Source organism: Pteropus vampyrus, unplaced genomic scaffold (genome assembly GCF_000151845.1).
Source record: "Pteropus vampyrus isolate Shadow unplaced genomic scaffold, Pvam_2.0 Scaffold236, whole genome shotgun sequence".
NCBI lineage: Eukaryota > Metazoa > Chordata > Mammalia > Chiroptera > Pteropodidae > Pteropus > Pteropus vampyrus.
The window spans coordinates 84,121-111,225 of record NW_011889017.1 but is presented as its reverse complement, the minus strand read 5'-3'; the positions used below and the strand labels follow the sequence as shown (position 1 = coordinate 111,225).

Here is a 27,105-nt window from a genome sequence, read left to right as displayed (position 1 = left end):
ATCACTTTATGGAGGAAGAAGGAAAGATGAAGATTAAGTGGTTAAGACCCATTGCATGTTATTCTATATGTTTACGTGTTTTCTGTTATAGATTTATATTACTTTGCATATCTATTTATCATGACAATGAAAGTAGGCAAAAGATGAGGGAAATCCTCGACTCTCACTGTTGAGGAAAGTAAAGGTTAGAATAAATAAATAAATACCAAAAGGCATAGATTTTCCTTTTTTCTCTAGTTCTATGTAACACTTAAGAAAAGCTGTTTGCATTTTTATAGAGGATATGTCCTAGGTATGTGGGTGAATAATCTTGTGGCAACATTATGAGAAAATGAAGGGAGAGTAGACCTATTCAGTAGCAGTCGGAGCACCAGCCTTGCACTCACATAGAAGAGAAGGAGGCAGGGATGCCAACTCTAAACCCAATGCAGCATGACTTCCTTTGAGGCTGGCCTAGCTGCTGGATGGTCTGACTTTTAGCTAGCCAATACATCCTTTCAAGTGCTCACAGTGTTCAAAGCACTGTCAGCAAATGAAGAACTCGCTGTGTGTACTGCACATAGTACAGACATAAAATCTAATGTAATTGAAATCAGTACAAACCTTCTATGTGTATGTATACATGTGACATATACATTATATATAATACTATACATATATGCCATGTATATGCTGTTACATCTGTATTCATATTTAAAGTATATATGGTAGAGTTTATATAGTGTAGTGTTCAAAATCAAGTGAAAAGAATCCAGAAAACATTCATGAAGAAGGATGAATGAAATTGATCCCCAGGTTGCTAAGAAAGAGTCAAGAAATTGCTAAAAATGAGAGGAATAATATGTGCAAAGTTCACCTGTGAGGAATGTCAGTTTAGGCAGCAGTAAATTCCTAATTTCTATTTTCCTTTTTTTTCTTTTTCCTTGTACAGATTCCTACAGTTCCAAATAGCTCTGTGGAAAATTCTATAGGGCAAAAGAAACAGGAGTGAAAGGCTTTTAGGAATTTTAAAATTTACTGTAGTAAATTAATATGTGGATCTTCAGGTACACTATTCCCAACTACTGCCTAAGGCATGGCATTTTATTGGGACTTCACATATGGTATAAAGGTTATTATTGAGAATGAGTCACGATGTTGTATTAGCTTAGGGATAACATTTCCTTACAGTGCAGAGGGATATGATTCATTTCATCTCCTTGCGAAAATACAGGTGCCTTCTACACCTTTGTGCAAAGATTCCTTCAACAGTTTGTTTTCTGGAGAGCTAGTCAGCATACTAACATCATAAGAACTACCTCAGCAAAGTAATATTACATAATTCTCTAACAGTACTCATTTCTGTAATTTATACTGTAGGAATAGTTCTCATGTTCTCCTAATATTTTTGGCATGAAGGTCCTTCTATCTGCATCCATTAACATACAGGTGGTGTATGATGCTAAGCACTTCATCACTAGTCTGAGGCTGCAAACCCAGAGGTAATTTATAGTGTTAATAGGCTAATAGGCTAATATAGTGTTAATAGGCCCTAATTTTGCACAGACTCTGAAACTAAGCATTTCAGTGCCTACAGAGAGGAATGTTGCTTGTTTCTTATAGTATCACTGGCATCTAGTTTAGATTATCTTACTCAATTACTGACTAAGAATAAAAGGTAAGTAAATGGTGGCAATTTATTTCAAGACAGTTACCTGATTTTATGCAATATTATCGGATACCTCAAAGTGTTACAGAAATAGGACATTTTTATTGAAAAATACATTGAAAATGATTTCTGTATGACATTTTAAAAATTGTTTCTGAAGTATCATAGATTAATACAAGGAAATACTAAATGTTTTTTAAAGATTAGATTGGAACACTAGGGATTATTAGAGACTCTTTTTCAACTCCAGCCAATGAACACAGAAATACTGGGAAAACACTAAATCGGTTTAAAGTCCCAAGTTGAATTCATATCATGGCTACAAGTAAACCAATCAACAAACAAAAAACTCAGCAGCTAATGTTAGTCACAAGAAAAATGAAAATAAATTCAGAAACCAATGTCCTGTTTAATTTTCATATTATGGAGAATATGGGTCAGGCATTATATAGAAGAGTGTTGATTGATCTTGAATCCCCCTGTGATATGCACAATGTGTGAAAAACATTTATGTATCAGCAACATTTTTAGTAACTCATTTGCCCTGACTTCTGTGAAAAAAAATCACTTTACTTAAAGCAAAATAAATAATGAGAAGATTTTTGACAGTGAGTCTGTATGTAGAATCTTACTTTATTAATGTTCTCTTTCATTTTTCCTGGAATAGACAGATGTTTGATCTTTTCTGTAGAAACTTTAGTAGCAGACTTAGAAAATAGATGCTGTAGAGATTACATTATTGATAATCAATAGGAATGACTTTTGTTATATTGACCAAGAGTTTTATAGATCTAGGAAATTTAATGTATTTTGACTACATTGCATGGAGTAGACAGTCAATAAATACTTATGGTAGATTGAGTCAGTTTTTCTAGGCATATGTCTTTCAAAATTCATCCAGTATATAACTATGCATGGCTGAAGAGAGCTGCACAGTTCCAGTTAGTTAGATTCATTTTAAACTCATTCGTAAGATTAAAAATACATTAATACGTAACATCTTAAGAATATCATTATACATTACATTTCCACATGTATTTTTTCTCAGTAGCAATGTAATATATCAGGGATTGGTCAGGGATTGGCAAACTTTTCTGTAAAGGGCAGGATAATAAATGTTTTAGGCTTTAAGCTTTGCAGCCAATATACAGTCCCTATCACATATTATTCCTTGTGTGTGTGTGTATGTGTGTGTGTGTGTGTGTGTGTGTGTGTGTGTTTAGCAACCATGTAAAAAGGTAAATTTTCTTAGATAATTGGAATACAGTACAGATACATTTGGATATGGGGCTGTAATTTGCAGCTCAATCAAATGTAGTGTTTAGTTGGTGGCCCAAACAGTAAATGCCTTCTTTTCAAAGTAAATGCCTTCACAAGACCCAGAATATTTTTCATGGAGAATTTTTGGAACAACCCTAGAAAGTCAAAGACAGAGAAATAATGCATCCAATCATTTTAATCTTTTCAGATGAAATTTTTACAAGATTATTTTAGTTTTTTTCTTCATGTATATATATTATCACGTTTTTTTTTTTTCATGGCAAGCTGTACCTCTGTACTTCCTTTTAGCAGAAGACACATTGGTGTCAAATCTGCCTCAAAACATGCTATTTCCTGTGCTATCATGGGCAGTCTCTTGTATCTTTTTTTTTTTGGTCAGTTTGCTTCTCTGTCATGCTGAAATTTTAGGAATGTATAGTTTATACCATGATGGAGGCATGAATCTCAAGCTTGGAATAATAAAATAGAAGAATTCATAAAAGTATAAAATGCCTAACCTTAATAATAACAGCTCTTAGAAAGGTAAATCATCTAATCTGAGCTCTTTGGATATTGGGGGTACAAAACAGTCTTGGATTTCTCCGTAAAAAGAAATACACAAAACAAACTTCACATTTGCAACTTTAATTTTCTGTGTTTTCTTTGTAAGCAATAGTATGTCTTTGCAAATTAATTTGCAACCATCTGTTCTCCTATGGAAAAAAAAATCTCTTATTTTTCAACTTCAATTATTCAGCTTAAGATTTAACTTTGAATACATTTTTATCAATATTAAACTCAAATGGCCAGGTAAGGGATATTGATAAATATAACAATATATAAGAGCATTTTGTATCTTCATACAGTTTTTCATATTAAAGTTAGATAAAACAGTAAAAGTCATGACTAGAAAACATGTATCAAAGGTAAAATATAAAAAAGGACACATGAATTTCTGATCCAGAAATTATCAGTGCTTTTCTGAAGCACAACAAAAATGGGAGTGTGCTGAAGATAATAAAAGGAAAATCACAAGCCAGATGTGGGTCCCCATTACTTTAAAGAAATTCTGTGAAGCCCTGTTGGTTATTGGAATTGTTTTAAGGATGATTCAATAAGTCAAGCCACTAAACTAATCCTACTTAATGCTTAATTGCTTCAGGTGGAATTTTTCTCTTGAAATTAGATGATCGACACTCTTTTAGGTTTCACTCTGCTAGCTTAACCAAGCTTTTCATATCTATATTGGACTAATTTTTTTCTTCCTTTTCCACAAGTCTATTCTGTTTGCACATGAGCTGCAAGGAACTGTATTAAAAAAATATATCATTGGGCCCTATTGATTTTGAAGTTCGTATGTATTGACCCTCGCTGTGTTTGTGGGTACTGTATAATTAAAACAAACATTTCTAGTAGACAGTAAAAAAACCTCAATTTTTGGACAATGTATAAGAAATTAGCAGGAAACATTTATATCATATCATATCATATCATATCATGTATTTATATGATAATAAATATCAATACAAAATAATATATATGGATATTTTTACATATAATAAAATGTGTATTCATAAAGTATAATTAATGTAAATAAACTATAGCCTTATATCATATGTAGTTTATATCATATACATTATTTTTAACATACACTACATGTAATACATATTTAATGATAGTAATTTAAATTAGTAATAACTTGTTAGGTACTGACCATTTAATTTAAATTTTAAAAAGCTTGCGCTCAACTCCAGTGGTCCAGTGTGTCTCTGAAGCCTTCTCAGTTAAGTGCAGAACTTCATTGCAAATATTCCCTAGATTTGCAAGCATCCCTAGATTTTCCAAAAAAAATCTTATAAAATAGACATTGTATATCTTTGGTGCCATTCTGTTCTTGCTTGCCCACTGTCTCATGTACATCTCTTTTTTGACTGTCTACTGGGTGTTATTTTCCAAGAGTTGGCTGAAAAGGGTTAATATTAGGGTATTCCTGTTCCAATGGAGAACTCTTGACATCCATAACAAATTAAACAGATAGTAGCAAGACTGTGTCAGTTCTGGACAGATGGACCTGCCCAGTCCTCCAACAGGTCATTGATAGATGTTGCTGTTGACTACCTTGTGCACATGTCCTCACAATCAAAGATAAGAGACATCGAAAGCAATGTATTTTGGTCTTACCTATAGAAAAAAGTAAGACTCCAATTAATTGATAATTTTATACTAGCCAAACAGTAAAGAAACTTTTTAATATAAGTTGATTTTACATAGGAGAGTTTAATTTGATATAAACGCAAATTAGATTTCATTTTTGTCCCCGGTTTTATTTTTTTTAAATGTGTAAAACCTCATGTGTGCCATTCCATTTTCTATCATTTAACTACACCAAATCAGGACTCGTTTAATAAAAATAAAATAAGACCAAGCCCCTCCTCCCCAATTCATACAGAATGCTCGTAGCATGTAACAATGAGAACCAAACCAAACTATTAAGTGTAAGGTAACAGCAACTTGATTATGTACAGAATAGTCTAGCCAGCATTGTAAGAGAGATTTTGCTCTACTTTGAATGTGTAAAATCAAATTTAGTATATGGATATGTTAAAAATCTTTAAATAATTGCCTCATTTCCCTAATGACCAAGATACACATTGTATCAGGAATATATTGACATTATACAATTTAAAATGAATTTTTGGGACTTAGGATAAGTATGGTGGGAAGAGAAACACAATGTAACTTCAGCATCATTGCTTGTATCTTATATATTTAATAGACATTATCATTAAATTAGAACACTGATAAATTGAAAGATTTTTTAGTTTTGTATTTAATGAGTCAGTGTTATGGAGCTAAGAATTATAAGTCCTCATTTTAGAGCCCTAAGATCAGATAGATGAATAATGCAGGCCAGATATTCTATCGCTTTAAGTGTTATAATACTAGAAATTTTACTCTCTGTTTGAAATCATATTTTGTAAGTCTATGGCCTCTGAATCTGACTGGCCTTAGCTCTTCCCTAAATATAGGAAGTAATTCCATAATTTTCCAGTGTTTAGGACAGCTAGTGGTTACCCACTTCTCTACAAATTAGAAATATTTACTATAAGAATTTGAGGAGAGAGCACTTTGATAAAGACAATTGGAATAGGAAAGATTTTCCTAAATGGCAAAATTTTAATTTCAAAACATGATACTTATTACTTTTTAATTTATTAATTGAGCAATTAATTAGCTATTTCTGTTATATGCATGAGCTTTAAGAAAAAGACATTTGGAGAGGCTTTTTATGACATGAACCAATAAAATTATTAAAGATGGATACTTGAATTCAGAAATGCACTTCACAGTTGAGACCTCAGGCTTGGTAGCTGAAAGTTTCTTTATATTTTGTAAGTAAGAAAGTTCAAATGTTTTGCAGGATTCAAAATGGCAGCGGGCACCATATCAAATGAATAGCAATATGAACCTTTATGTTTTAGATGTGATTTTCTTTTATGTTTTCATTAGGGATATTTCACTTTCAACTCACAGCCAATCTATAATGTTGACTGTCATATATAATCCCTAGAGAAATTCGTAGAGTGTTCCATTTGAAAAACATCAAAAATATGCTTTTTATTTCAGTTGTTCATTCAATAACTCAAGGCAATGCATTTCCTACCTCATACATTTACATATTTGGCCTATCTTTTATTGTGCAGTTAAGACTTGGCAAGCTAAATGGTTGAATGACCCAGTCTAATTTGTGTTCCTTTAACATTACATGTAACACTTTATTCTTATCACAAAATTTATGTGTGTATGTGTGCATGTACACACACAGAGTTAAAGACAGAGAAGACAAAGATTGTGTCACCTCCATCTATTACATATTAGGCATTCAACAATTATTTGTTGAATGAATGAAAGCACATGATGTTTAAAGAGTGTTTTGAACCAAGAGATTACCATACTGAACTTGGGGGCTAAAGAGAAAGAAAAAGAAAGTGAGCCAGAAACTCATTAAGAAAGAACACCACTGTCAAATATATAGTATATGATGAATAAGAAGTAGTTGAATGCGACAAAGGTAATAAAGGATATGATACTGGAAAGGTAGTGGAAGCTTTATTTTTAAAGATGTTATTTGAGGTGCGTTGAAGTGTATAAGTGTTCTTGCTATGATATAAAAGACCACAAAAAACAGTACTCACTTCACAATTCAAAATTGGTTTTTCTATAGGTTTAAGTTGATAGTATCTTTTATCCTGCCACCAGGATATCATTTGTTTTGATTTATACATGATCCACATTCAGGAATGTTTCACAGCAGGTCATTAGATATTAGTTTTATAGAGCAGGGAGGATGGCCTTTTTTTGTAGGCTCCCACAGCTGCCAACAAAACGCCTTGCACATCAGAAATATACAGGATCTATTAAGTTTTGTGTTTCCATCTTTCGGAATTTCTCACTTACATTTTTCCAGCTTTGAGATCATGTCTAAGGAATTTAAAATTTAATACATTTTAAAGGGTTATTAAAAATGAATTTTTTGAGCTAGTACACTGGACTAGAGTTTTCAGGGTCTGAAGGATACCTAAACATCTAGCAATGGGAACTGCATTACACAAGATATATAGAAAAGTCAGGAACCACAAAAGAAATCAGGCCTTCTGGACTGGGATATTCGTCAAGGACTATCCCAGGAAACACATACCTCATTTCACATTTATCATCTTCTTGGATACCCAACAAATTGACTCAATTTTATGAATGAATGCAATAATTAATTAGGGTTATTGTGCAAGGAATTCCAGCTTTGAATATGAATTCTAACTAGATGGCTTGTAAGGTTTTTTAAGGTATTAAAAATCTGTGATGAATACAGGCATAGAAAATTCTAAATTGCATGATTATTATAATAGCCACCATTTAGGGTCTGCCCCAGGTGTGTGCTCAGAGCAACCATGTACTGTATCGTAACATAGTTTTTCCAAGGGGGAAAGTACAGGCCGAAATCCATCCCAAGTTGTAACAATCTGACCTGACTGGGCTGAAGGCTTTAAACTCAATGATTGAGATTGTTATAGCAACCCTGAAAGCGGCATTTTATTACTTCCATTTTATAGATGAAAATAGGGTTAGGGTAGTTTAGTGACCTGCCTGGTGGATGTGGCTAGATATATACCCAGGTTTGATGTCAGGTCTGTCTGGATGCAAAGCTTTTCTCACACACTCTGCTGCTAGAGCTATAGGCAGACATTTTAAGAAGGGAGATATGTGTCATAAGAGGAACTGCAGGAAAGCTCCACGGGAAATCACTCCTGAGTCAAATGGTGCTACTTCCGCCCCTTCGGTTCTGGAATATCGAATTCAGACTGCCCGAGGAAGAAAGGATGTGGTTGAGCTTCCTTCTAAATTCATGTTACGTGAACCATCAAATCATCCAGTTTCAGAGACTGTTGCTCCTTGTTTCCTTCAGTCTGGGCTCTCTGAATTAAGAAAGGAAATAGGTACCACACTTCATTTTATGATAAGACCGTATAATGAATTCTTTAATGTCCTCTCTCTCTGCTCATTTTTTTCTCTCCTTCTCTTCCTCCCTCTCATCTTCCTCCTCCCTTCTTTGTCTCTCTCTGTCTTTCTCTCTGTTTAGGTCGTGGTCTACATATAATCCCACCAGAATGTCTTTACTACTTAGCCTGCTGAATGCTTCATTTTGACTTTAAAATGGTCTTATATCTCAAAGGTGGAAAAAAAGAACTCACTGATGACTTCTTTAATTTATCATTAGTCATTAGTGTGGATAAAAAGAGCATGCCAGAAGCCTTGTGAATGCAAATGTAGATCGAGAAATTTTTAAAATATTCATGAAACATTGCTAGGAATGTATATGAGAGATCCAGTTACCACGATGCCTCTCCTGCTGTGGTTCCCCTGTCTCACAGGAGCGAACCGGGAGGATATTATATATTCTGTTTGCCATCACTGGGCAGTAAGATTAGTATAATGAGAAGCCAAAATGCAGATTGAGGCTATCCCTGGAGTGAGGTGTTTGGATTCTGCCAGAGAAGTAGTCAATGGACATTGTGGGCAGACTCCAAAGTGGGAAATCCCTTTACAGGGGGTGAGTGACCCTACTGCAATTTCCTGCAGCACAGGGCCACCCAGGGAGGGACCAGGCCATGGTTTCTCCTGTGTGTATGGAGAGAGAGAATGATGAATTTGCACTACACTGGAAAGAGTTGTATTCTGCAGATTTTTTTTTTTTTTCAGGAACATATAGAACTTGAAATATTAAACCTGCTCTATTCAAAATGCAATCTAGCATTGGAAATTAGGAAATCTGCCGGTCTGGGCTCAGTTGGACTGCACTGCTTGCTTCTCTAAATGTGCAACAGTTTGCTTGCACTGCACTGCTGAAGCCCGTCAGGGCCTCTGGAGTGAACTGCAGAGGACTGTATTTTCCTTTAGTCATGAGTGCTGGTGGAAGATGCTGAGGAACCAGCTCACTTCTCAAGAGCACAGACAGAATAGAAGTGTCAGCAAAGCTACCATTGTATACTGTATCCCCTAAGAAGCTACATCATTTCCACATGGGTTAATTTTATTTCATACAGTTTAGTGTGTGGTATCCAGAGCATTTACAGTTCTGTCCTTGATATTTACTCCAGATATGAAAATTATGATTATTTTATTATATGTTCTTTTTTATATGTTGAAGTCCAATGACAAACCACTCTTACACTAATGCTGCTTCAAATTCCAAAGTAACGTTCACAGTATACACATGATGAAATCCCCATAAGGAGCAGTAACATTTATATGGATACAAATGGATTTGGAAAATAATGTTTCCTCTTATTTCAGGATTCAGTTCAGATTTGACTGTATACAAAGGGAGCTGAGTTATTCTTCCTGTATGAAAAAAGAAAGAAACATATATTCAATGTTTGGTGTAAACAGATGTGTTTCAACCTGTGTTTACCCAGAAGGTGGGAAGAATCAGTACCCTTGGCCCAGCATGATTTTGCTCTGAAGTGATCAGTCATGAAAAGGACTTAAATTAGAACTGCAGCACAGGCAGACGGGTAATAACTTAAGGAAACGACAAACTCTCTGGTTCCCCAGCCAAATTTCTTTCATTATTTGATTTGGCTAATTTGCTCCTACAATCTTTTAGGTGGTCAAATGCAGAACTTAAAAATTCAATTCAACAGGCATTACTGGATGGAAATATTCATAGGTATGATGCTTGAAACTGTTACAGAATCAAGCAAAGCACATGATTGTTTTCAAGGAGATTGAATAATGCCCATAAGCCGTGTCCCGTCCAAATGAGTGGCAAGTTCAAAGAATGGAGGACGCCAGAGTGTTATGGGATAAAAATTATGTCTAGTTGGAGTGAGCAGGAGAGACTCCATGGGGGTGGTGACGAATGGGAGAAGGTACAAAGGTGGGATGCATTTGGGGTGTGGCACAGTTGGTGGGGATGGGGAGGACATTTCAAACGAAGAGAGACGGGAGCAAAGGGAGTGTTGCTAGTGCTCACTGAGGAGCAGGAGAGCGACACGATGCTGCTGTATTCAGGGAAATCGGTCGTGCAGTGAATTTGGGCAAGGGAAGGCCCGGAACATGCCCCTAGGGAGACATCTTATTAGTTTGGTTTGGAGGCGATGAAGAGCTGAGTGGGGCAAAAGTCCGTGAGTAGATATTGGGAAAATGTTCTTCAAGCCTGGATCCCCAGAAAACGTTCTATTACCAGCCATGGGAGTTGTTCAGAAGAGGGGAATTCAGTCGAAGGTGCAAAGAGATGAGGAGCTGGATTTAAATTATGTTAGTCTGTGTTTGCTGGAACATCTAGTACAGACATCTAGTAGGCAGGTAGAAATGTGGATTTGGAGCTGAGAAATGGATCGGGATAGGATAAATAAACTTTGGAACTTTCTTTAAAAAGTGATGGTCCAAGTGGTAAGCGTGATCATACCACTGAAAAAGAGGCAATTAGGGCAGAATGGTGAATGCTTACACTTGCGGGAGATAGAAAAAAAGAGACTTTAGGCATAATTACAGGACAATTGTGGGAGCAGTGGACAAACAGGACAAAGCTGTGTTGAAACAGCTAAGAGAACATTTCACAGAGATTAAAGGGCTCAACAGGATTAAATATTAGAAAATTCAACGAACTCTGCTAATTCCAAAACCAAGAGGTTATTGGTAACATCTGTAGACAGCTGCCAGATTTCAAGTAGTTACAGAGAATAGATATGAAGAAATAGAAATAATAGCTCTTCCAAAATGTTTGTGGAGGAGAGAAAAAGAAAATTGGTAACCTGAAAAGTGATTACGAGAATATCATTTACTGAGCACCTGCCAGGGGCTGGGTACCCTATGTAATTTATCTCATTTAATTTGAACACTAACAGTCGTGATTGGAGATTTGAGATAGAAAGAAAGAGATGAAAGCATGGAGGGTATCATTTCACCACCCTCCCTTGCTTTTAACAATTCGAGAAGTGATAAAGGCAGAAGATAAAACCTTGTTTTCTTTTGGAGAAGCAGTCCTTGTCTGTCTGGATTCAGCCCACCCATCCTTGTCACATTTTGGTTATAACTGCAGTGGCTTGGGCACCGGGCAGAGCTTTCTTATTCAATATCCCCCAGCTACCTTGACAAACACATTCGGCTCCCTCACAGGATTCCCAGCTTCTCTTCTTCCTTTTAAGGAATTTCTAGCTCACTTCTCAAACTTCAGTGTGCACCATAATCACCCAGAGTTTGTTAAACAAGCACTTGCTGGCCTTCAGCTCCAGAGTTTCTGACTCAGTAGTTTCATGGTGAGACCTGAGATTTTGCATTTCTCATAAGTTCCAAGGTGATGCTCATACTGTTGATCAGGACACTGCACTTGGGGATTTTGTAGATTAAGAATATATTGGATTGACTCTAGAGAGCAAGGCAGACTGCTTCAAATATCTATATGGTTGTCAGTTAGGAGAGGGATTTTGTTGATATTTGGTCCCAGTGGATATAACTAGAATTAAGGAGCGGAGGGTACAGGAAAATCTTATTTGCACACATAGCGAAGAACTGAACCCAACCGAAGGGTGCACCAATATGGTAGATGTGAGCAATTGTGGGTGAGCTTCGAGGACGCCTGCCGAGGACACTGTAGCCGTTTCCAGCACAGATAAGCAGCTGGAGTAGATGATTTTTAAGCTTCATTCCTGACTCTCAGATTCAGTGATTTTGATGCTTTCAATTTCAACCTTTTTATTTGGAGTAAGCCTGGACCCTCTTCTCTTTCCAGAACCTGCTTTGCCATTAAAACAGTCACAATAAGTATAAAAATGAGTGTCTCTTCACAACTCCACTCTTCCACTCAAAACTGTCAGTAAAAGAGCTGATATCTGATATTTGACCTCTTCCTATCAAACTTAACATTCACCACACTATCCGATGATGCATGTGACTCATATAAAATCTTATTAGCCATTCAAGAAATTTCATCTGAAAATAAATTTGTGTTTAAATATAGTCACCTCTCCTGTCTCTAGCTAAGCTGGCTACTGCCTATCCACTTTTGGGAAAGAGGTATTTCCAGCATAACGGCATGTAAAACTTTCAGAATGTGTCACCTGCTTGTACGAGAAGTAAAGAGAAGGTGGGTTGCCCAAACAACTTGTCTGTAACTTAAGTGCAGATTTTCTCTCCTATATCCAGCTGTGGCCCTGGATGTACTGAGCATGGAATTGGGAGGGAAAAGTAATCAAGTTGCCCTCTCTCCTGTCCTCAACATTGAACATTGATAAAGCCTTTGCAGTGAGGATGGAGGAGGGAAATATGGTGCAGCGAAATATAATATACTGTGGCTCTTTTCCCCTGGGTGAATTTTATATCTGGCTAAAATCAGGGAGTACTGTTCTGGAGTGATTGAAAGTTCTTTTTCAAATGCAAAGACTCCGGTGGATGAATTTTGAACCTTTCAGCACCCTTTTATCCTTGGTAATAACTCCAGCTAAGAAGTGCAAATGTGTCTGACGCCTTTGAGAACATCTGAATGGTCTTGATGGAAGCATTGATAAGGCAACCCAGATATTAGTGTTGCCTCGAAGGGTGACATAAATGGGTTTGAATTACTACCTGAGAGATGGACACCTTAATTTTTACAGGTATCATCAGTCTTTTAGCTTCCCAAAGTTAACTGTGTTCCACACATTGAACTTGGCAAACTTTGATAAAGCAAAGTCAGAGAAAAACAGCTAGCATGCCATATTCTTCACATACCCTTTTATTTTTTCTTTGGAATTATTTTTATAATTACAGGAAAAAAATTTCTGTCCCCTTGAAGGAGGCCCTGTTATCCCGAACTTTTGAGATTTTGATTTCATTTAAAAACATCAGAAAAAGTCACTCGCTGCTAATCCAGCCAACTGTGGCCAACCACAGCATTGAGCAAAAGACACTAGAGGCCGCCATGGCAGAAATGCATGCTATAGAGCAGTGCTTTGCAATATGCCTTTGCTGAAGGACTCACTTTTTCGTTTTGCATGATAACCCAGAGTGGTCTCCATGTGACTGTACAAAGCTTACTTCACACACAGCTCATTACTGAGTCTGGAAACACCCCAGAGGATACCTTGTTCAACAATGTAACTTTCTGAATCATGCACAGGAATGCCACGCATTATCAAATTGTTATAAAAAGTTTCAAAACTCTCTCAATTTCTATACTTTCCTTGTTATGGACCATAACTGTCTATGGCCTGTGCTTGGAGTAGAACTGCTCTTTATCGAAGAATTTGGTTAATTTTTGAGACATTTCATAATATGAAACTCTTTCAAGCACAAAAACCATAAGCAAAAATGTTGCCATGGACACAGTCCCCGCATTCTTGGAATTTAGAGTAGGAAATAATATTGATACAGATACATCTATATCAAACTCATAAGAGATAAGCTCAGAATATCAAAGCAGAAAATGAATATATGAAAGAGATAGATGTTCTGTTCAGATTAAGAAGCTTCCCAAACTGTGAAGCAAAAATAATTTAGGGCGAGGTGTCTGCTGTCATGGTGGGAAGAAGCTAAGGGAAGGAGCCAGCCAGAGGGTTCTGAAGGAGAACTTGGGACCTTGTCGATTCTGAGCTTTTCACATATGCTCTAATTATCATATCTCATGATCAATGATAAATGGAATGTTGGCCATGAAATGGATTCTTCGCATTAAAGTTGGTAATCACTGAATTAAAAGCTGCAAGAGGTTTTAATGATAATCTGTTCATCACATGAAATGAAGTCAACTTAAATCCACAGAGTCGAAGTAACTTGTGCTAAGCCCCAGTGGTAGTAAAAGCTAAAACAGGGCCCTTGCCTAGAGCTTCTGACTGCAAATATGAGGTCTTTTCCTGTATCCTGTCCTATTTCTCCCTGTATCTTGATTTTTATTCTCTTCACTTAATTGTTTAAAAACACTTCTCTCCTTTAGTCCATATAGTATACTGCCCATTATACAATTATTATTATTTTTTAACTTGTGATCTTGTCTCTTACCATGCAAGGCTAACATTGTGCATTAGGAATGATTAAAGTATTGGCTCCTGCTGTCCTGTGACCCAGTCTTTAAAATGATGATATAGAAAAATTACCGGTAAATGTATACTACACAAACTGTATATGCTGGTCAACTTAAACTCAGGCTCTTCTTTCAATTCTATGTTGTTTTCTGAGTAATCAGGGACTAAGCTGACTAACAGAGGTAAGATTATGATAGCACAATGATTAGAACACCAGAATACTGCCCTCTCTTAAATCTAGTGGTGTGATCTCAGACGATGTATTTAATCTCTTTAACCCTCTGTTTCCTTATCTATGTATAATGCAGAAAACTGTCTACCATGCAATCCCACTTTGAGCATTACATGTGATCATTTATTAAGGCACTTGGCAAATGTTTAGCATGCAGTTTACAAGCAATAAACATCACCCTTGTCATTATAAGTTTATATCATTATATTCAATAGAAAAATATCAGAATCTTTAAAAGAGAATAAAGAGGGAAAACATCATGTAATAAATTAAGAAAGGAACAACAACCAATTATATCATTGTGCTCTGACAGAGTAAAACATATTTATTTGCATTCATTTCCCTCAAAAGACACTCAATATTTGAAATGCTCTGTTTTCTGAAGAAATAGGGAAATTAGAAGAATATAATCAAATTTAAAAGATACATTTAAGAGTGCCATTCTAAGGAACATTATTAGATGCTGCCTTGCGGTGGCTGTCCTTTATGTGACCGCAGCCTGACCAGCAGATTTGGGTCAGGAAGGCCTTGTTGCAGCTGCAGGGACGCTGTGGCTCTTAGTGCTCTGCTCTGGAGCGGAGGCGAGAGCTCACACCTCAGCGCCTGCTTAACACACTGGACAAGAGCCATCCCCAGATGGAAACGAAGTCGGGATGGACCTCAAGACTCAGTGTTTGTTTGGTTTGTGGGTTAGGAAGTCAGCTTCCGTCTTTGATAGCATACAAGAGAAAGTCTTTTGAATTTAAGGAATCAAACCACTGCAGCTGTTATGAGGCAACAATTTGAAAAGCTTTTGTAGACTGTCTGCTGAAAGACAGCTCGATACCTTTTCATACCAGTCTTTCACACTGCGTGACATTTTCAGTGCTTTAATTTTTTTTTTTTTTTTTTTTTTATCCTTCTAGCACATGCCACAGTAAAATTACAAGTATAGCCGTCCACCATCTGGCAAGATTCATTCTCCCTGAAATGAAGCTGGGGCTGTGGAAGATGCTTTGTATTTTACATTTCTGCTTTTCTACATCTGTATCACTCTGTGTTGTCTCTTCTACTTACAAATCTTAAAGAACCTTCAAATTAATTTCTGTGGCTCTCAAGGCCTCAGTGTATCATCCTGGATCTTAGATTAATTCAGGATCTCTGAACTTAGTTTGTGTTTACGGCTCATATGTAACATATTTTTTAGGCTGTGTATTACCCCGGTCTCTGCTTTATTACTGTTATTGCCATCTGTTTGTTTGTTTAGGGTTTGTTCCTTCTGGTTTTTTAATCCTTTTTGGGAATGTCACTGCTTGATATCTCTTCTGAGGGAGAGCAGAAAAAGAAAGAATACAGATATTGAAAATTTTCCAAATCAAATACAAATATCTGGGTTAAATGGATTCACCAGCCCATTTGAACTTTTTTTTTTTTTTTAGATACTTATTATCAGATTGAGGCATAATTTGTAGCATGTGCTTATTGTAGGATTAAAAGATAACTTAATTAAAGTATGTGTGGATTAAGGTAATTTAATTAAGGTGACAGTTCAAAGGATTTTTTTTTTTTTGGCATGGAAGGGATTGCTGTAATTAGGACCTTATCCGTGTATTTTGGCTGGGGACTTCTTAAGTGCTTTTAGGTAGTATGTATAAAAATATGTTTCTCTTGATTTAAAAACAATCTAAAATCATCTCATATCAATATATTTTTATTTCAAGCAGCAGACTTAAAATATTGTTTTTATTAGAAATTCTCTGTTGTTTTCAAGCACATGTTTCCTATTAACTGGGAATAAAAAATAAGATCCATGGTTTTAGCAGAAACATGCTCTTTTAGCCTGTCCGCCTGTATGTTTCTACAGGAAGCAGTATTTAGAAGTGCTCTCGAGAATGCTGTTTGGCAGTCCAGCTGAACACCCTAGGGTTTGTCATAGATTAGTAAGATATTTCTTTTTACAAGAGCCACCATACAAACCCTTATGGAACACAGATAACTCTGTGATGAAAAGGAAAGCATTTGGTAACATATTCATGGACATTTTCCTAAGTACTTATTCAACGGACTGTTTTTTTTCTTCTTGAATACATACATTTCACACTATAACTACAAGAGTTATAAGTTTAGTATAGTATCACAATATAATACATAATTCAATTCCATACACATTCTGGAATTTTTGCTGAAAGAAGGGCACTCTTTTAGTTCATGTAGATAACACAATGCTGTGCAAGATATAGCTTCTTTTAAGTTGCTTTTAATGTAGTGTGGAAAAAAGGTAAATATATCATTACTATAACATATGCCTGTGAGTAGTAAGTTACTGAGCATTTCAGCAGAAGGATAAATCACATTATTTGGAGGGATAAAGGAAATATTGAATAAATAAGTGTCATTTGAGATGGTCTTGCATAAAATAATTACTAACATGCAGATTTCATCATTCCCAAGGAAATAAGACCCACGAAGACATGGCAACTAAAACAATCTTTTTTTATATACTACTATTCCACAAAAAATAGATGCCAGAAGGGAATATCCATGGTGACTTGTGAAGAACCATATTGATGTCATAAACTTAAATTTATATATATATAAAAAATCAGACGTGGATTGTCTGCAAAGTATCTTGGGATAACTAATATCTTACCCATCTCCTTGTCTTTGGATGCTTATGCCTACCTAATTTGACCAAATTACTGAATCTCAATGAAGCTATCATCACAAGAACATGCATCATATTAATAATAAGGACTCTATATACATTTATAAATGTCTCTTCTATAATTTTATATCTAAAACCAAATAGAATTAATGAATGGGAAAAAACTATTTCTTCATTTTCTGATGGTAGCATTCTAATTATTTCATCATGAAAAGGAAATTTGTAAAATAATCATATTGTTTTAATCCTAAATAACAAATGTTGAAAGAGTGGGAAGTAATATAATAAGAAATATTTTGTGACCCTCTCTAAAATTACCTTATTAGCTAAAATTACCTCATTATCATCCACTAAACCTGCATTGTCCAATATAGCAGCCAATGACCATTTTTAGCTATTTAAAATTAAAATTAAATTAATTAGAATAAAATAAAATAAAAATTTATTTTCTCAGATCTGCCAACCACATTTCAGGCACTCATGTATGTGGGTAGTGGCTTCCATATTGGACCGTGCGGATATAAAATATTTTTATTGTTGCAGAAAGTTCTATTGGACAGCACTAAACTTATGTTCCTTTTGAGGGCAAGAGCCACAATTTTTCATTGTTTAAGAGATTAGACAAATATTTTTTAAAAAGATAGTTGAAAGAGAGTCGTAATCTAGAACTTTGGATTTGCTGTAGATTCCTTTTGGGCTTTAAAAATCTCTGCCTTTGGATAAATGAAAATGCTAAGCTATATTGATGGCGATGGTGCTGATGCCAGTGATAATGATCAAAGGTTAATGCAATGGGGTTTATGGTGATATGGTGATATTAATCAAATAAGAATGTTTATCAAGAATGAGACAGCCTGGGGGGTTTGAAATTTTGTGGCTGTTTAATGATCAAGTGTTGCCAACTCTTCGAACAGGGAATAGATACCCAGCAGGGATACAGATGCTTTTACGTACATTCAGTCCTTTTCAATCACATCTGACGTCTTGTGAAAACTCTTAGATATGTTCTATGATTTGGACTTACTCCTATAGAATAGACCTTGAGTGTGTTGAGATATGCCATAGCATGCCACCAATACCTGGTTGGGATTGTCATATAATGTAATTATTTTAAATGGAGTAAGGAAAAAGTTGTTAAAAATGTTTAGTCTGAGCTTCTTAAAAGGTGAAATGGCTTAGACAAGTTTTTAAACTCCATATGTGTGTTAAGGCTATCAATCCAATTCTAGCTGCTGACTCATGGGAACCAAAAGACTGATGAATAGACCAGAATTTTCAAAAGGATTTTACTCTAGAGGAGACTACAGTGGTACATTTGAAATCTAGACTGTCTCTTTTCCAGTATAAGTTACACATAAGAAGTATATTTGTGGTCAGAGAGCTGCTAGTTTAGCATGCAGTCAGAGTTGAAAGCTTTCAGATTCATTTGATCTGGAGGCCTGACAGAGAATGTCATGAATTATCCCCATTCTTATTGCAGAGCACACCTTGCCTGGTAACCAGAAAGACATCTGACATATATCACTTTTAAGATAATTAAATTGTGTCTTTTATCAATATTATTAATATTAAATACTTAGTATTAGATACTAAGCCTACTCTTGAGATTATACTATAAGATTCTTGAAGACAAAGACTATGACTTAGTTATCTTTCTTCCCTTCAACATCTTATATGGTGTCTGCTATAGCAATGTTCTTGACTATGCATATGTTAGAGATAGAGACTGTTTCAGAATAACGGAGAGAGTATTCATAAAATAGACCGACAGCCAAACGAGAGATAGTGACTTTAAGGGGTAGTTGTTATCTCAAATAAGAATCATTCTTTTTCCTCAGCAAGAAGAGTACCCTGATTCCAGACGTAATGGAGAAAAATGAAAGCAATATATTTTTACCTAAGGGTAGACTGTTCCCTAGAAGCAAATTTTATCATGACTTTTAAAGGTTTCCATCATTATCTTGATATAAAAAATTCATATAAGCTTTTTCTAGATGGCAGCAAATTGACCTTTTTCATCCTTTCTTTGATGCCATCCAGAAAACGCATGTATCCATATAAACTGTTGAGAGGAAGATTATAATTATTTGTATTAGAATAACATGCATTTCCAAAATCAGGGGTCATTGTGTCTTCTTGATCTAAAAGTTTCCAAGGTGAAAAATTAGAGCAAACAGAAAGCAGGGTTCCAGTCAAAGTTCTTATCTGTAAGCAACAGACATCAGTCAATTACATGGCTAGTTTAAACATAAAAGTAAATTGCATTTAAGGCTATTAGGTAGCTAACGGAAACTCTAGGAAAGGCAGCTAACCCAGCTGGAAAGCTATACAGCTATGGACAACGCAGTCCATCCCCCAAATATCTAGCGAGATGAAGATGCCACCATAACTATCTCTGTGACAGTGGGCAGTGCTGCTATTGCAAACCCTCACTGGAACTGGTTCTGTGTATTCCTTCTCACTTTGCATCTTTAGCTTCTTGTTTAAAGCAGGGAATGAATGCTTGTGGTAGGCAGAGCCAAAGTCCTATGCCTTTGTACTGGCTATGGGGCAGGAGGGGAAAGTGAGTCCTTGAAATTTTCAATTCAGTGGTGAGGGTGGTTTCTCAAATGTTGAAAGGGGATTCCGAAATGAAGCGACCACAAATAATGACAAAGCCCTATTATACATAACATCTGGTTGCATCTCTTTATCAATGGCATCAGATGCATCACTTTTATGATTCAAGAAAGCAAGGAAATTAAATTTTGCCAGAATATTAGACTTCAGCCTATTTGAATGGTCAAGTGACAAAATATTCATATGAATGCACTTAATTTAAATACAACAGGACAAAAATCTTTCCCCATGTATGTTAAACAATTAAACAACTACATTCAACTACTAATTAAATAAAACTATTAAGAGAGAAACATTTTCCTGTTGATGTTTTAGGTTAGGAAGTTTAAAGTCAGAGAATTGAAGACTATCAGTATATCCAATCATTGAACCAACTTGAGGACACAACTCATACCAGTACAACCTGTTCCCTGTGGGCATTTCTAAGCCAGTGGTTTGCTTATGTCTGATAGCACTTTTATTATATTCCCTCCATTAAAAAAAATCATTCATTTGTTTTTCTGGATGACACTGTTTTGCTTGGGTCTAATCCTGCTTTCAAGTTACCAAATGAAATAGATTGCATTAAATGTTAAATTTAAATTTGCATTAAGAAAATCTCTGGGAGGTGGGGCAATAGACGTAAAGAAATAAATATGACAATGAAATCTTTTCAGGATAAAACTCATCCACTTCAAAGGAATGCACATAAGAAATCTAAGTATAATACGAACCTTTATTAAGCTTAATGAAATAACTGCCAATGTAATTTGTCTTACAGAGCTGCTTGTTCTCATACTTGACACATAATGCATTCCTAGAAAAGGAAATATAGGATGAAAGAAGAAATTTATAATGTCTGGAAATGAGCAGAGTTCTGGCTACATTTCTGACTAAAAATTTGACTTTCCCTCCTACATAGAGAATAGAGAGAAAGCATTTTTTCAGGCATTTCATTGCCACTAAAGATTGAATCCTATTGTTCCAGAATACTGCAGAGATCCAGCTTTCTCTTTCTCTGCAGTTTAGCAAGATTTTTAGACTGTGTCCTTAAACTGAATAACTTGTCATTTTTCCAGATGCCTATGTTCATTGGTGTCGTTAGAGTTAAAACTCAGACTCCCTGTTGAGTTAAGCTTTTGACAGCTCCTTCAGTGTTTTAGCCACTGCAGCACTGAAGAGCCTTCCCCTCTCCCTCCCTCCCTCACATATCCGCAGTATGTATCAGCTGGAACAATAACTAGCCACCTTCTTTCTCACCACTATGAATCTATGACCAAATACAAGCTCTCAATGGAAAAATAATAAAAAAATAATTTTAAAAAGCCTCCCAAGTTTCATATAAGAATTTTCATTAAAGCATCTATGTTTTCTTATGCTGAAAGGCATCATTGTTTCCATTTATCCTTAGCAGAGGATGATAACTAATTCAATCATGTTTTTTCCCTTAATGTTAGAGCCTTGGATTTGGAAGAAATTGTAAGGACAATTATATTACTTTCTCACTTTGTTTCTTTCTAAACTAGTGTTTTGCTTATGTTTGATACCACTCCAATTATGATCAGTGCCAAATTCAGCATTGTTTTATACATATGCATCACTGTGTAAGCATGGCCCAATTTGGATTAAAACTGTAAATATACACATATGCATATGTATATATGCATATACATATGGATGTGTGCATACACACACACACACATATACACACACTGCTATCATCTTGTAGACTTGGCACATGAACTTTCTGCAACTCATTGTCTTAAACTACATAATCTGCCAATATTGCAAAAGCAAGTGTATTCTATGTTGCAAGCGCGTCTCATGTGCACTTTCCTGGAGCTAACTATAGTGGGTATGGATTTATTTAAATTCAAGTTTCTTTAAAAAAAAAAAAAATAACAGCAGTGACCACAACATACATAGGAACACGTTATAGCAAGGCACATCTGCTCTACACTTTATTAGGGAGGTGGTACACATAGAGATTAATAGCATAAACTTCTTCGTTGGACAGAGCTGGGGTTGGGTCTCACCACCACCATTTTATAGTGTCTTGATTTTGGGAATTCCTCTTTTTACTTGTCAATAAAAGGAATATACACCTCTTCCATATGGCTGATATAAAGTTTAAAGAAAAGAATATCTTCAAAGCTGAGCACATACCATAGACAAGGAGGTCAGAATATGGGAAGAACCAATTTACGTGAGTTATATAGGCCAGGCATAAGATTGATAATAGAAAAGACTGGTTGAAAGTCTTTTTACATGTTAATTAGACTAACAGGGAGGGACCTAAACAACCAGGGAGCATTCTTTCTCCTCTTCTTCTCTTCTCTCTCTGTTTATTGTCTAGAATAAATGAGCCAGAGAAATTGGGGCTCGGTCAGGGCATCTCAATTCTAGAGTTTAGAAATAAAAACACAATCAGTGTCACATTCTACACACTGAATGGTGGGGTCACTGCCCTCTTTACATTTTACCTGAGAATGCCTGTAGTCATGCAAAATATTTCCCAAAGCTGGAGGTGATAAAATTTGTCCATGGATAAACCCAATAATCCCAAACAAAAGACTTACTGGCACTAAAATCTGGGAGCCCACAGCAAATACAACTAACTCAGGATAAATGCTGCTGCATTAAGAGATAAGAATAGGATAATACATAAAATAAATTGTCAGAGAACTGAAAAAGAACTCTTGGAAATTGGAAACATAATCTCTGAAAAATATTAACAGAAAAATTCTAGTCACAAGTTCAGAGAATTTTCCCAAAAGTACAATGAAAAGGAAAGAAATAGATCATAGTAGAGGAAAGATTAGTAAATGAGATTAAATAATTCAGAAATTCTTAGAGCTAACTGTTTGGGATATCAGAAAGGGAAAACAAAGGAAAATAAATGGGATGTTATCAAATGAAAACATATTTCAATAATATATTCCAGAATTTGAAAATATAAATCTTCAGATTAAAAAGATAATAATGCTAGCAGAACAGTAGATGGGGAAAAACTCTAGCTAAGATAGACAACCATGCAATTTCAGACTGTCAAACATGATATCAAGAACCAACGATGACTAAAAAATAAAAAAAGCCTCATGCAAATATATCAAATTTAATTAAATGTCATAAGAGCCACACTGGAAGCTAGAAGACAGAGAACAATCCCTTTTAATTTTTAAAGGGAAAATATTTCTACTGGAGTTACATAGTTAGCCAAATATCAGTAAGTGTAAGAGAAAAATAAAGACATTTTTGGACATGTAAAATTCTCAGAAAATTTTTTTTACCTTCCTTTTAATGTTTATCAGGAATATACAGAAGCTATGCTCCACAAAACAATGAAGGAAACCAGGAAAAAAAAATCATGACATCTAAGAAACAGGAGATTTAATAGAGAAGAGAAGAAAGAAATATTCCCTGTGGAGCAGTGCTCAAAAAGTCCCAGGGTGAAGGACTCCAGAAAAAAAAAATCAAAAACAGAATTTATACATTATCTGGTATGCTTGAAAATGAGTAGATTACACTAATAGAGCTCTTACAGGTGTTTTGGGGGAATTTTCACAATGGATATGTTTAAAAAAGTAAATGAAGAGATACAAGTATTTACTTAAAAATATTTTTTCAATTATAGTTGATATTCAATTTTATTTCAGTTTCAGATATACAGCATAGTGTTTAGACATTTGTATAACTTATAAAGAGATCCTCCAATAAGTCTAGTACCCCACTCGGCGCCACACATAGTTATTACAACATTATTAACTATATTCCGTATGGTGTACTTTACATCCCCATGACTATTTTGTAACCACCTATTTGTACTTCTGAATCCCTTCACCTTTTTCATCCATCCCCACAATCCCCCTCATATTTGACGAATGTCATTTTGCTCTCTGTATCTATAAGTTTGTTTCTGTTTTGTTTGTTCATTTATTTTGCTTTTTAGATTGCACAGATAAGTGAAGTCATATGGTATTTGTCTATCTCTGACATTTCACTTTGGATAATACCCTATAGGTCCATCCATGCTGTCACAATTGGTAAGATTTCATTCTTTTTATATGGCTGAGTAATATTTCTTGTATATGTATATCACATCTTTATTCAATCATCTATGGGTGAACTCAGGTTATTTTCATATCTTGGCTATTGTATATGAAATGTTCTTCTTTATCTCTTGTTAAAGCCTTTGTTTTAAAGTCTATTTTGTCTGGTATGAGTATTACTACTCTAGCTTTTGTTTGTTTGTTTGTTTGTTTTCATTTGCATGAAATATCTTTTTTCCATCACTTTACTATTAGTCTGTATATGTCTTTCCATTTGAAGTGGAAGTTTGCAGTTAGCATTTGTATGAGTTTTGTTTTCTTATCTATTCACCCATCCTATGTCTTTTGATTTGAATATTTAATCCATTTATATTTAAAGTTATTATTGATAGGTATGTAATTATTACCATTTTATTATTTTTACTTTTGATTTTTTTCTTCTTTTTTCCCTCTTCCTTTTAACATTTTTTTGTAATACTGGTTTGGTCGTGATGAACTCCTTTAGCTTTTTCTTGTTTGAGAACAAGCTATTTCTTAACTCCAAGGGAAACAAAATTTGTATAAAGAATAAATATATTACAATGTTTGAATTCAGCAAGTAATAATATTTAAATAGTCATATAATATATAAGCTAATTAATAATTTAACTAAGATATTGCTTGAGAGGGTGGAATATCCATCCACCATAATGGAAAATGAGTAGAAATTTTCTAAAATGTATAATTCAAGAATTATTTCTAATAAAAATTTTTTAGAACTATAACTTTAAATACCACAAGAAACAATAACAATGAGTGATACTGATTGCTTCTAAGAAGCAACACAGGTGAGTCAGAAGGGATGGATAGGGGGTACTTGCAATAATAAACTTTGTAATAGAAACTGATATTTTAAACTTTCTGTTACCTATATTAATTATAGTAATTGTTATTACATCATTACTTTTACAGAATAGAAGTAAAAGTCAAGAAAATTTACTGTTTGCCAACGTCATTCAGATAGTAAGTGAAAGAACCATAATTTAAATCAAATCAGTCTGATGCCAAAGTTCCAAATTCTCAATATTAACACAGTGTCAATAATTCCATATATGTATGGATACACTTACTCTTTCACAGCTTTAGTAAATAATGCAGTATGATTTGTTTTAAACAAACATTTGGCCAGTTGAATTGGTCATTGTGTGCCTTTAATTATAGTTCATAGCCAGTTGTGATTTTCCTATCCACTTGCTACAGATGGCTGCATAGTTTTAGGAACTCTCCCATTCCCAGCCAATGAGAGCCCATTAAAATGGGCACACTTTAACACCTGTTTTAATTGGACATAGGAAAACAATGATGATTTTCTTAATGTGCTTTCATCCTGTTTTCCCTCCCCTCACACCAGGACAAGATATTTACATGGTCCATGGGAGTTCTTGCTTAGCAAGAATGTGGTTAGAGAGGAACATGATCTTTCAGTTGCCCGTTTCAGAAAAACGTTTGTGAATAGAAAACTATCCAAGGTATTCAGAATAATTGAGTTTTATATACTGAAATACCCATCTCCTAATGAAGGTTGAGCCCTCTGTAATGTTTTATCTGCTCTCCATCAAAACAGAATCCATGCATCAACAGTATGCCTTTTCCAAGTAGCTTCTTTTTCTTTTTGGCAGTGTAGTGACAGATTCATTTAATGGGGTTTAATTACTGTTTGCTTGGGAAGACAAAAATCAGTAAATCCCCAAACCAAAAAAGGTCACATTAACATTACTTCTATAAAATATTTACCATAATTATTGACTTCCTAATTGAATGAAAAATTGGTTTCCTCTTATGCTTAGGAAGGCATATTCACGACAATATAAGTTCAGTTATAAGTAGCAGAGACTTGAAATGACAAACAACTTAAGAAAGATAGATTATTTTTTATCTGTCAAAATTCATTCTTTTAAGGCAACACTTTTCCATGAGGTCATGAAGATCCTGGGTTCCTTCTATCTTGTTGTTCTACCATTCCAAATTCTCATGGTCCCAGATGTCCACCACCACTGTATCAGCATTGCAGATGGCAGGAAGAAAAAGGACAAACACACCCGCCCTTTGCAGGCAAGATCCAGAAGTTGGCTACAGCTGGTTCATATCTTCTTAGACTCGGGGCCATACTAAGCTATAAAAAGGTTTGAGGAATGTAATCCTTATTCTGCCTACTCCTATACCTAACTAACTAAAAATCTTAATCACTATGGATGAGGAGTGATAATTTGTGGTCTTGAGCTCAGAGAATGATATCTTACATTTTTAAAATGTTTTTAGAAAGATTTAATCATGAAGCAAATAAGTAAACCTTTAGTAGAGAGTATATTCTGGTTTAAATATATATATATATATTTACATTTATATATATTTATATTTATATTTGGGGTATTATAATGTTTTATGTAGGAGTAAGTGGGAGACAACTGTGGGTAGAGGAAATGGTCTCTGACAAACAGAAAAATGACATTAGTTAGTACTATGGCAAGCAGTTAGAGAATTTTCCCTGACTGAACCGGAAGCACAAAATAAGAAGTAGAGGAATGAAGAGTAGATTGTATTTGCTTTTGGAGATATATATATATCGGCACAGCCCCTTTGGAGGATAATTTGGCAATATCTTCTGAATGTATGTAATATGCTTACTTTTACCAACAATATGGACATACCAGCAAATTTTAGAAATTCTATACGTCTAAGAATATTCATTACATTCCTTTTTTGTAATAAAGAAAAATAAGAAACGATCAAAATTTTATCATCAAGAGACTGGTTATATAAATTATCGATATGTTTATATAATGGAATGGTAAGTAATTGCTATTTTAAAAAAGGAATGGGGATGGTCTTTATGAATTGAAATTGTAGAGATTTTCAAAAGAAATTATTAAGAAAAATAAAGAAAAAACATAAAATCAAGAACAGTGTGTAGAGTGTTGATACTATTTGTATAAAAAGGATGGAAATTTTACATATGCAGTTGAGCTCAGAGAATGATATTTTACATTTTTGAAATGTTTTTGGAACGATTTTAATCATGAAACAAATAAGTAAACATTTAGTAGAGTATATCATGGGAAAATGGGTGCATGGGATCA

General features: G+C 34.9%; 1 protein-coding gene across 2 annotated transcripts in view; it reads left to right on the top strand.

The window, feature by feature from the left end:
• The window catches only part of FAM155A (family with sequence similarity 155 member A), a 137,851-nt gene extending 111,528 nt beyond the window's left edge, over positions 1–26,323 (top strand). Inside the window, exons 2-4 of one of the 2 annotated variants that reach the window (XR_002775991.1) lie at positions 23,252–23,440; positions 23,890–23,983; positions 25,928–26,323. The gene's annotated coding sequence lies outside the window, so the exon portion shown is untranslated. Of the gene's footprint in view, positions 1–23,251; positions 23,441–23,889; positions 24,042–25,927 lie in introns of those variants that run through there. The other variant, XR_002775990.1, reaches the window with a different exon arrangement.
• Positions 26,324–27,105: the final 782 nt, after the last annotated feature.